This window comes from Varroa destructor, unplaced genomic scaffold, assembly GCF_002443255.2.
Source record: "Varroa destructor unplaced genomic scaffold, Vdes_3.0 BEIS01000004.1, whole genome shotgun sequence".
Classification (NCBI taxonomy): domain Eukaryota; kingdom Metazoa; phylum Arthropoda; class Arachnida; order Mesostigmata; family Varroidae; genus Varroa; species Varroa destructor.
Window position 1 is genome coordinate 28,800,732 of NW_019211457.1, and position 12,840 is coordinate 28,813,571.

General features: G+C 41.5%; 1 long non-coding RNA gene across 1 annotated transcript; it reads left to right on the forward strand.

The window, feature by feature from the left end:
* The first annotated feature begins 1,215 nt into the window (after positions 1-1,215).
* On the forward strand, positions 1,216-5,439 carry LOC147756057 (uncharacterized). Its single transcript, XR_015325737.1, has 2 exons — positions 1,216-2,349; positions 3,519-5,439. It is a non-coding gene; the product is annotated as an uncharacterized LOC147756057 (long non-coding RNA).
* Positions 5,440-12,840: the final 7,401 nt, after the last annotated feature.

The window sequence follows — 12,840 nt, forward strand, 5'->3', positions numbered from 1 at the left end:
CTATTCTCGCAAAGAAAGGTAGGCCACATGACCATACGAATAAGAATCAAGCAAGCAAGCGAGCCGGAAACGCGAGCATAAGGACCAACCTTCTCAAGTATTAAACTCCACATTTCCTGTGCCTTTCTTCTTATGTGGCCCGTGACCTTCGACTGATTTCTCAGTCTTGCCCTCGTTCGCCGTCCACCGTATTTCCTATCGCACACAGCGCATCCTGTAGGATCACGCGAGAGCTACCTCTACAAATTAAGCAAGTCTCAGCGTATCTCAATCCGTCACGATACACCTTCTGAATCCGACGTTAATATGTACCATTTTGACGGGGGAGGGGGGCACAGGCTACTATTACAGGCTTGACACACCGAAATAATCGTTTCTGTTGGAAGTGCCTGTTATATAAGGCGACAGGCGGTGTGGGACATATGAAAAATGTAGTGAGCTCGCTCACACAATAATTTCTTACCATCGACGGCTGAATGCATTGAAGACCGCCTGCGAATGGCGGCCCAGAAAGCCCCAATGGGATCTCTTGAGGAATGGATGTGGGACAGTGAAGGAAAAGGAAATAAAACGAGAGAACGTCATCGCTATGGTATAACGCCGGCTTCAGTGGTTAAGGTGGCATTGTGGCTTTCTTGCTGGGAAGCTACTGAACGACCGAGGAATGAACGAAAGGTATGAAATGTTTTCCACAAAAGAATCATTCTCCTCTTTTAACTATTTTTAGCCCCCATCACATGCACCAACCACTATCTTTTTGTTCTCCTCTTCATAAATAAGTTATTTTCGCTCGGCTTTTCGAGGCCCGTACGACACATAACCTATGTGTATCTAACTTTCACGCAATAGCCACAGAAATATTCTACTTATCCCTTCCTTCATGGCCCCCGCAGCCAGCGACGGCTTGCGCTACCGGTTGGAGCGGCATTGAACAGTAGAGGAATACCTATAGGTTAAACGCGGTCGGCCCGTTGATGTTTTCGGCGGCTGTGTTCGCGGCTGCATAAATAATCCCACCCTTTTCTCTTAGCTTTACTCTGTTCGCCTGCGTTGCTACTTACCTTTGCCGTTTGCTCCATACGCTTCCAACGGCTTTTCACCTAGAACTGCTGTCATTCTCGTCATCGTTGTCTATTTCCAAGCGCAAAGTAACGACCCCCCTGTGTATACTAGTGCAGTAAAGTATTTCTTCTCCCAGAAGCCGTTCGTATGACGCTTCGTTTTATGCTATCCGTAAAATCATTAGGTTGACGCGGTGAACTCATACAGTCAAGGCAGTCCGACACAACTGTCTGGTTACGTTTTGCTCGACGGAAAGGGAAGATATATCGCAATCTTCTATTCCTCACTGTTTCGTTCGTATAATTACGAGTCGATTCGCGCGGCGGGCTAGAGTAAACGCATTGAACGATAGATTGTGGAAGTTTACAGTAAAGGCACGTGTGAAATCCGGAGTGTTCCGGCATGTACGCCCGAAGTGTATAAGCCGGTTGACGTTAGAAGAAAATAAGCTCTCTCTTTGCGGATAATAGAACCCGGACTTATTTGCCTTGCACTCACGTGTTTTAGGTCAAGGTAGAGCGTACATTTCTTAAGAAAACTTAATTCACGCCAACGAAAACGTTCAAGTCGCCTTATAATGCGTCTTGCGCGTCAATGCTACTTTCATACGTTGTTCCCATCACGGCCGACTTCGAAGTCGACTCTTACGTAGAAAATAGATTTACACCTACTTTTAGTAGAATAGACTGAAACACTGAGCCGCCTCATAAAATCAAGACGACGTCTAACGCATGGATGAATTCCATTATAAACTTATGAAACATTATGAAGAACAGCCATTAACTGAATACCTAGAAAATCCATAGGTCTTTTGTTTTGTTTGCCATCTGATGTTGAGCCATGGCAACAAATATAGTGCCAGTGCTGCAAATTGATTATAAGATGTTTATCCTTGACAAACGCGTTACCCCACTGTCTTGGGTCAGGCGTATTCTTTTACGCGCGCCATTGTTCGCGAGATCGGTACGTTTTTTTCGGAATTTCTCATTAAGAACGACGTCAAAGTTTTCTTCTATTAGCGACCTAAGAAATCGCGATCGTCCTTTTCTCATATTTCGTTTGCTCGAATAAGGAACAGTGGAAGAAAATGATTAGTTTGCCATTTACTGCCACCCTACTTCACTCAAAAAATCACTAATGACATATCGAAGATCATGGATTGAGGATTTTGTCCGTGAAGCCAATCTCTTGCGAATATAGTACGGACTTACCCCTCTTTCCTGCGTGGCGAAACAACAGTTCGTACCAAAGACCTCTTCAACAGCATTCAAAGCTCTGCTCGTTTATGTATGCTCTCAGGTTTTTAATACTAAGTAAACTCCTGTGTTTTCATTGCAGATTAAGTAATTTTAGTTTAAAGTAAGTAGCGTTTGGATTTTATACCAAGTGTACACGATGAATATTGTAGAGCGCACTTACCTGTCTGTCGAAGCCAATCAACTGCAACACGTTCCGAGTGGGGCAGTTCAGAGATGGAGAAAATTGTGGCACATGACCCGTGCAATTAGCTTGATCCAGCTGTAAAGTTATGTTCTTTTTTTTTGTTTATGATAGTAATTACACCATTGTAGATCAGAACTCTTGGCCGCCCTAGTAAGCTTGATGCTAGCAAAACTAAGTTTTTCTCAGCAGTCAATTAGATGAATGAAGGTTACAATAGGTTGCCTTAAAAGATAATCGTATTTAATCATTGTATCGGTGTCTAATATAAACATGTGCCCCAGATAATGCAGCCGCGTTAGAAGAATCTCTGTTAATTCATAATTTTAAACATTTTTTCCAGAGCATCTAAGCTATATTGCTAAACACGAGACATTGAGTACAGAGTAAAAATGAATGAAAAACAATACTATTTACATGAATAAAATGTGTATTAATTGATTTGTTTAATATCAACAGGTTAGATATAAGAAAAAAAACACGGCATTTTTCCACAAAAGTGATAAATTTATCTATTTTTGACCAAATTCGCCGCCTTCAGTAGGCTGCATAATGGATCGACGTCACCGTACAAGAAGTCCACCTCGACCGGTAGATCGTCAGGAAATACACATCTGCCAAGACAGAGTGTTTTGCAGGACATTGCGAAACTGGCTAGAAATCTATATGTCTTGCGCCTGTGTTGAGAGTGGGTCGGGCTTAACGAAACCCAAGTCACTGTCGCTGGTTGGACACTTTTCACGCTTGCTGCATTGTTTATTGATTTCGGGGCGTACTGGGAAGTGTCATGGTTCTTTAAGATAGGTTTACAACAATATTCTTTTGGAGATTTGCGCCACGGAGAAAAGTAGCCTTGTATAGTTTTTTCTATTTTTTACTATACTATAGACTGATTTTTCAATAATTAAGCGTTTTCTATAGATAATAATGATCCGTGCATTACGTAAACTGCATGAATACTAAGTAATAGAAAATAACGCAATTTAAGCCACCGTCATATTATGTTCGTATCGCAGAAACACAAGGGCACTTTTTCATCTTAGTCAAGTCGATCTCTGGCCTGGTCAACATAGAAGGTCAACTAAGAGCAGCGAGAAAACACGGCAACTGAGAGAGAATTTAGCTTCGGCTGGCCAGATGAATGCCATTACGCCTTCTTTGGCCGTCACCAGTGACGAATCACCAAAGCCAAAGTCCAATACCTCGTGCGCTCTCAAGCGGTGATAGACATTATCACTCACCTCGTGCAGACTCGTAAATATAAGATCGTAGCGATAAGATGTATACACTAAATGACTAGGGTTTATAAGCAGTTTGTGCCATAGAATACGTTGAAACTACTGGAACACCAAAGGCACGACCTTGGCAAATCATCAACAGAAACCTTCTTTTTGTTATAACGTATTTGAACGTAACGGAATAGACAATGTTTTCCGGCGTAGTCTTTAGTATCATATCTCAAATCGTTGTGCTTCATTCTAACTAAATCTCTAAGCGATTAAACCCAGTCTATAGGAACATATTTCTAGGACACGAATATGGACGACCTAATAAAGGTTCACGCTAAAAACATTCAATCAGAAGCCACTTGATGATATGGGCAGCGTTCCCTGGGCTCAATGTTGAACGGATTACGTTTTAAATCTGGCGAATAAGTCATTTTTTAAATTCATTAATGGAAATATCAATTTGAAGAATATAAGTCGCTATTCGGATGTATATTTAAGCATTGTTTATTATAGATATTCCAGGATACAGGTTTGGCTACATGTCAGTGACATCTGATCATTTAAATATAACCCAACGGTTTGAAATCTATTGAGAAAACTGGGTCGTTAAAAAGTATTTTCTCTACAAAGGCAAATTTGACCCCCATCCCTGTTATCTCAATCACCACAGACAGTGCTGAATCGCTAAAGTCATCAAACAAGATCCTACCTTATTCCTGAGAATTTTGAATTTTTTTTTTATGGAAAAAGGAATAAGGACACAATTGAAGTTCTATCGAGATGAGCAAGTCATCAATGACAAATTCGATTTAGGATAACTAAGCAAATACTTAGCAAGTTCTTGGAAATTATTGTGTATCATCCTTCAAGTCAACGGGGCGTATGGCCCCGTGTGGGTTTAATAGTAATCAATGACACACGTGAAAAAAAGTTAACGTTATGTCAGTGTTAATTCAAAAACTTAGGAAAAACTGCTAGATAGCTAGAAGCATTTTTTTTAGTCAGTAGGTTTATTATGCAGAATTGTGTTTACTGGCTTAACACCTGTGTCAGCCATGCCAGCATTATTTGTTGTAATTATAAGTATTATTATAAAATATTGATTGCTATATAGAAAAACATGTACTGAAGGGCAAAGCCTCGTGTTCGCTAGCCAACAAGTCTGAGCCTGCAGTTTCGGGAAGAACTTTGGTTCTAGAGCCTATGGATACTGGATTGTAAATTATAAGTATTACGCTAGACTAGTCCGTCCTTTCGAGTGTATTGAATTTACGGAAGGCTTTTATACGATTATGACGTTTACGCATAAAACGTATCGCTGACCGGCTGGTCTAAAGAAGCTGTGGCCAAACTATTCCATATCGCTGCAAGATTGCCCCGTATGTCTCACAGTGGATTTATATCAAGCTAAGGTCTCAACCAACTAAAAAGTTAAAAAAACGTCCCAACTAACTAAGCGATGATCTTATTATTTGACGATTGTTCCAAAGCGTCAAATAATAAAGCAAATATTTCGAATATATAAAAACATAATAATAAAGTTCCTGTTGAGTATCAGGGATACAGCGAAGTGCTAAAAAATCTAAAAAGATTGCAAAAGTGCAGCTGGTTCCTGGCGAGAGTTACGCTGCCATTTGTCTGACCGAAATTGTTTCTCAGTTTCTTTCTAAACCTAAATAAAAAATGGCGTTGTCGTCGGTAAAGTTTTTATGTCTAGGGGGCGTCTTTTTTGTGTTTGGTCTACGCTTTGTTTTCTAAACATATACACTCACATACTGATTTAGTATGTATTTTGACGCGTTACCTTTAGAAGCTATAATAACACACGAGATATGTGAGCACCTACGTGTATAAGATTTTCATCGCGTCTTGTAAAGCCTCTTGTTTTTTCGTAAATAACAATAATGAACAATAAGCCTGAGTGCAGTTTTGTGGTGGCATTTTTGATATATTCTAATAACCGTAATCTGCACTTTTTTTTTTTAACATAAAATGCTAGAAGTCTATTGTTTTTTCAAAACTGTAGGTGCTAAAATTAGGTACATTTTCAGTAGACATTTGTAGGTGAGTTTGCATTATGACGTAGAGGATCGTACCATCGTATGGAACAAACCATTGTTTTCTCGACAGGCAAACTATGATTTTGAAAATGCGAATCCTTTTATATTACGGAACTGAAGTTTGTTGTAATTAGATTTGTTGTATTTTTCTTTTATAAGTTTCGAAAGGAGAGATTACTTCAATAGCGGTGGTAAGTTTGAGCCAGCGACTTCTCTTACCTAGTATTTGGAATAATTATTTATTAGTTTGGAAAAACAGCAAATAACATTGTTTTTTGTATCTTTACTTCATTTTAAGGCTCCATGCATCATTATTACTATGATTTTTTTTCCATATTACCTGAATGTTGTTGTGACTAAATTTTTTATAATCATATATTATCGTTATCACTATAGACTTCCCTCGATGTGCAGTGAACGTCTCGTTAATGCTTGTATCACCAAAATGAGGTCAATCATCCTTGACAGCTTTGTTCTACCTTTTGACTCCTGAACCACCTCGACCCTCGTTATCGATTGTTACTTTGGTACGGTGACGAAGGGTCGGTAAGGAACCGTTCTGCCACCTATTTGCGATTCGACTTACCGAGGCAGTGTCCGACCGAGATACCCATTGCCAAAGGCATCCAGCGGCACTTTTTGTCGGCGACTACTCCGATGGCATCGGGAATGACAGCGAGCCCCAACATTATTAGTGGCTTTCTCCTTGTTGTGGCATTGATGGCCGTACATGTAGTACCAGCGTCGCACAACCAGGAATGATGCGCCGCTACGAAAACGACGGACCAAGACGACGATGAAACATCTGATGCTGCCGCATCCGCTGCGGTTTACGGCACTTACAGCTGTTTGACACTCTGGCGGGTTGTCTCTGAGTCTCTCTCGCTCGTATTGCTTGTCCTGATTTTTTTCAGTGATGATCATCAGTCTGCTCTGGCCCGTTTGGCTCAGGCAATGTTATTGGAAAGCTAGGGAACAACCTATGGGTGCGCGTTTCACGGGTACGAGAAGGGTTGACGGGGCGAGAAGTTTAGGAAGCTCTAACAAATAGCGATCGATAAGGTACGAATAGCGGCTCCAGCGAAAACTCCTTTTCGTTGCACGCGTCTCCTCACGTAAGTTAGGGAAATGGCGAATTTAAATAAAAGAAGCCAAGACGTAAATGCATGCTGATACACAACAAACCGAAAAGCAATGTAATTGTACCATTTCTGACCATTGATCGAATTTCTCCAACGTTTTCTCACAGCGAAGATCCGGTAGATGATTCCCGTTTGATCAGAGAGCGCCCGATCCAAGGTGCGACGGTAGAAACGTCGCAAATCAAAGATGTGTTTGATTGGTTTCGAGGAAAGGCATTGACGCGAAAAGGGAAGTCGATGTTTACGGTCTCGAGCAACAAAAAAAACACATGCTGTTGGCAAAAGAACCGGCACTCAAACCGAAAGGAATGAGTAACTCAAGGTGATGCACAAGCAATTAAGTTAGAGAGAGCCATGTTTGCTCCCCTGTCGTTTCTCTCTACCTGAACAGCAAGCGGTAAGCGTGAGTTACAGCACGATTGAAAGCACTTGAATGAATCAGGTGTGAGCAGTCCAGCTAAGCACAGGTTGTAGGAATTACCTACAAGGGATGCGGTGATGCGCCGCTTTTATATTAGCATATTATCCCTCCATGAAGTAACGATTGCATGCTTCGCATGCGTGTGATGTCAAGATATCGAATGTGTGCGCGAGACGTACAAGCACGCGTCAACAACAATCCCGTCTGTCCTTTAACAACATGAACATCGCTATCATAAGACCAGGCAAGATGACGCTCTGGATAGGGCTTTTTCCAAGCCACGCCGACGGTATAAACGCACGGGATCATAGTTACCCAGCGGTATTCACAAGGTCGTGTAAGAGTCTAGCGAACTACGAGGTGCCGAGGGCGTAGGTGTGTGGCTTACACATAGGGGTGCTTACGGAATCGCTCCTTTCGATAACCTCGAATCAGGGTTTCAGGTGGAAGGTCAAAGGCACAAGGTTGGATTTGTTGTAGGCGCTACTTGCGTTTTCGAGAACATAAGAATTTTTTTCGGTTCGGGTTAATGACATTAAGGTTTAAAACGCTGTTTGTTCTATAGCGTCGAGCTGAAACAACATAGCTTCTATGTGGTTTGTGTCCGTAATATTCGAATCGTTGTTGATAGCGTAACGTTTGCCGTTAGTATCTGGTTGAAGTTATGTTGATACAAGCAATTGAACACACTACCCTATGTAACATAACATTAGAGACAAGTCTAGAGAGTCATGAAATGAGCATCATGAATTTGTGCACCTTATGACGATCTAACAACAACATTTTTATGTACCTTATACTGGAAGCGGTGATATTATAGGTAGCATAGGCGGATGCGCGGCATTTCAATCGTTAACCATGACGAAGAAAAAAATGAAAAGTGACGATGTAATACTTGTAGCTGGCTGTACAATAACTTAGTACGGCAGCATCATATCTTACATTTGTGCGCGTAATGAATCACATAGATTTATCTATGACGACAGTGTAAAAAAAAATGCAGCCTAACTATTAGATCTCAGTGTCCACGTTCTTAATAGGTACAACAGTTCTCGAAGTTTCTGCTCGCCGGTAAAGAGTGTTCAAAATGTCGAGTTATGATAAGCAATAAGCAGAAATAGTTGTCCTATGGAAGTATACCTCTACCGCCATGTGACGGAATGGCGTAACGGTGTTGTACGCTACTTGTTGTTTGAAAGGACGAGCCTTAGCAAGACGATCGAAGACATTCATTTTCTCAACTTGTTGATGTTGATTGCTGTTTGTCTATCAACAGACGTTTTTACGCGGCTTTCTCTATGCGTTGCACTAGCAAAGAGCGTAAGTCAATTCTCGCTTCTGGATGGGTCTCAGAAACAATCAGAACGTCATTGAATCCACGTCTAGCTCAATCGGAACAATCTCCTAGTGAAGTTCCAATCTGCTACTTCTTTGATCGATATTATTAACACGTTTGCATACACATACAACAAGATTCTGTCTTAACGCCGAAGCCTACACGAACGTTTCTTACCAACATGTGCCATTCATAGGGACGAGTTCCTAGTTCGGCGTCGCGACCTTGGCTCGGACAACATTAATAAGTTTCAATCAGTCATAAGCGAGGTATGAACGTATAATCATTCAAATAACTGTCTTCGAAGCTTTTTTGTGAGAAAAGGCCAGCTGTTTGTCGAGAAGCTAGAAAATGATCGGAGTCATAAGCTTGCCGTTCACTATAACCTCTGCGGTCATCACCACTGCTGTGGCTGTTAGTTGAACACGGGCGCGAGGTAAACACGAGACTGGTAAAACTGTGGTAAAACAGATCGCGTCGCTAGGGCTCGCGCAGACGTCCGCGGTATAAACTATAAGAGCTACACAGAGCGGCGCAGTGGAACCTACGCGAAGGTAACGTAAATCATTCCGGCCTGTAAACTTGAGCAAGTAACACTAGCCGGCCTACGGCTCCTTACGGAAGTCTGGATACCTGCACAGAAATCGGCTTCTGGAATAAATGCGATAAGCGTGCTATAAGTAAAGAATTACCGCTATTGACTGCATCGTCTTAATAGAGCTAATACGCGTCACGTTGATTTTGTTTGATTTTCTTGCTTCGGCAAGTCGGCCAAACAGTATCGCACTATTTGCTCAACCCCTCGCCCGCTTAAAAAGCCTAGCAATGTCTCGACACGAGCCATTCCAGGCTAAATCAAAGACCTTATTATCAAATAATACTTTTCGATGTCAATAATGACTTACTTACAACCAGTCCGAGTAACCAAGGCTGACTCGACCCCGCCAACGGCTACGGAGCCTTCTGTAGATATTCGTGCCCCGAACCCACTTAGCTCTTTTTATATTTATTCAGCAATACGATCAAAACCTTGATTAAGGCCACTGGATAGGGTACACTACCTTCATAGGAGGCCGCCGGTTTGTAGCTATCGCAGTTTGTCGAGTGCACGTCACGACTTGGCACTTGTCGCTCAGCATAAAATGCTTTCCCTATACGTAAAGACCAATCTGATCTGCTTGACTGTAGGATAGCGACTCATTTCGAACCAATCATACGGACCCATTCGTTAGGTAGGAAGCCTACAATAGTCCAGAGAAAGGTCAGTCTCAACATACGAAACAACGCTAATGTTATCATGGCATAGTCGTCAGTGCTGCTCGGTTTCCTAAATATAAAACAGATGAAGCCCCAGTAACGTCAACCGATAACTGCACTCCAATTCGAATTTATGTCATGTACTATGCCTTGCGTCGACGACAAACTTATTCTACCTCTAGTAATAACCACAATGTTGTTTTTCATTCTTCCGATTTAGGCAAACTATGCAGCGGCTGGCAAAACCTCGGTTTCTACCGAGACTATCTGAGTGCTCACAAATATACTTCGTGGAAAAGGCAAATTGTGGCCTCCCGAAATAGAATGCGGCACAACATTGTGTAAAAGCCCTATCTGCAAGTTGGCAGTGGTTTTGACAATATGCTAAATAAAACAGTAGATTCTGTTCGCTGACTTAGTAATCCGCCACAAAATCAATAGGTCGCCCTATAGATAGATCTATTGATTATTCAGTTTACTGTTATTCTTATTATCACGTTTTTTCTAAATGTAATTGTTTGCCTAGTTCGTCCCTACCCGGCCTGTATCAGATCGCTGATAGCTCGGCCGAGGGCGTCGTCTCGGCTCTGGCCTAGTGAATGGCAAAATAAAGATGTGAAACCGTGGGCGTTGTCAAGTTGAACTTAGAACTCTACACGAGTGTGGAGCGGTATCATTGTTTCACATAGGATTTTCGAAAACGATAGGAAATAGCTTCGATCTGATACTGAAGCCGGCCAACAGTGCACTCCGTGGCTGTCGGTGTTTTCGTCTTTTCGAACTTCTGCCCAGCCGACGGGTACGACTAATCTCACAAACGTAACCAGTACTTGGATCTAATCGATAAATAGCTTTAAAAACATGTAACTCTCAGTGAGCCCCGGTGTATGGATAAATAAAATAAACAACTGAAAAACACCCGGTTCGCAGGCGGCCCGAGAGGAAAACATGCTAAAGTCAAACATGAAATTAACAATCCTAATGACATTAAAACGTGATCTAATTAAGCCAGCATCCGATCGTCCTACCACCCGCCAGACTCCGACAACACGTCATACTTTTCCAGATAATAACTTCGAATAATTGTAAGAATGTTTGATTTTTACAGGTAGTAATAACAACAACGATAGCTGTCGTGCCGGAGTTGTGCGCGCTATAACCCACTATCCTTATAGTTGTCAAGCGTTTCGTATGAATTGTCGTCTAAAAATACAATCTGTATTTCTAAATTACTTGTACTGAGTAAAGAAATATACCGAATGAAAATTATCTCATTAAGTTGGAAATAATTTATTACCGTTTATCAATGCTGTTCTTTTTGGGGACGGTATAATTGGTAGCGGTATATACACAACTACTCATTTACTCGATACTATCTGCATCCTCGTCTCATTTCATTGAGTACACGTCATGCTAGTTTTTCTTGTCTTGCTCAGTACTAACGGCCACTATTTGTAGTAAACAGATAGGCTATCACATCTCTAGGTACATTCTACAGACCGAGTGATCATACTTAATCTTCTACTTGATCACAAATCTATCTTTTTATCTACTCGTTCTGACCTCTCGAAGCAGCTTCACGACTTTTTTTTGTTGTTAACTTATCTCATACTGTTAGAGCGAATTTCTCGTCAACTTACCTTGCTATGTTTTCGTCGCTAGTGCGTTATGTAACTTTCATTCTATTAGTTGTGAAAACAAAACTTGCCGACGCTAACTTTCGATGTTTCGTTCTTGACGATCTTCCCCTGAATACTTTGTCCTCTCTGACATATGTTAGCAGCGATCTGTGAAAGTTCTTGATAGATTGTTGTTGCTTTTGTACACTTGAACACCATAGTTTTTCTCCAAAAAAAGTTCCAAAAAACAAAAAAAGCTCTGTTCTGTTAGGCCTAACTGCATTTCACGACACTCGAATATATATATTGTACATCATCATTTCTGCCTTTTAGCGTGTCTGCCTTTTAGTGTTCCCATTACGCGCATGTTGTACCTGTATTAGCGGATCGCTATGCGTCCCTGTGTAGTATGCATTTGAACCGACGCTTTTTTCGGGGATTCGTTGTCCTGTAGCCCTGAAACCTGTGCAAAGGCCCCTCTGAGTAGATACCATTCGGTTATCAGAATTTAGTTATAAAGAACGTGAACGATTTACTGTACTCGAGCTAAAATACGGCTGGTGTTCGATTCATAACATTGGTAGCCTCGTGATGAGCCGCCGCCTACTACTACTACTGATCTTGCAAATGTGCCGTTGAGTCGGACACACGTTGAAATTTCGCTCTGGCTTATTTAAACGCATTCCACTGGAGAAGGGGTAATTATGGAATATAGAACTAGAGGATAAAGCTAACACCAGTGAAATGAGGTTTCGATAACGCTTTACATAAATTGCAATATATTACATGCGAGCATTAACTTATGCGTCTGCCATTTTGTTCTACCTGTTTTGTGTTCATCAGCAGACGAAAGCGGGACCAAGACGTATAACTTCATGGTAAGCCAGCGGGTAGTGGGTTGTACTTTAGGTCGTGGATGCACTCCGTTTCTTGCTGAAAACCAGCTGTCTGATGCGATGCTTAACGGTTTAGGGATGGAAAATATGAAGATAACAGGTGTGTATTTACCCATAATATAGTAAAGTTCTGCTTATCTATAATTATCCATTGCGGTAGATAAGAATCGGCAATGCGTACAAAATATTATAGTATACTGCTAATAGAAAAAGCTCGGTCGGTTGAATGCGTGACACCTCAGAACGGTATCACTGTTATCGGTAACCTGTAACCTTCACCTGACAAAGTTTGCCGCCTGCCAAAGTTTGCACCAGATCGTTTGAACAAAGGAACTTTGTACTCTCGTCCAGTGCCGTATTTCGAATAACAATAGAATG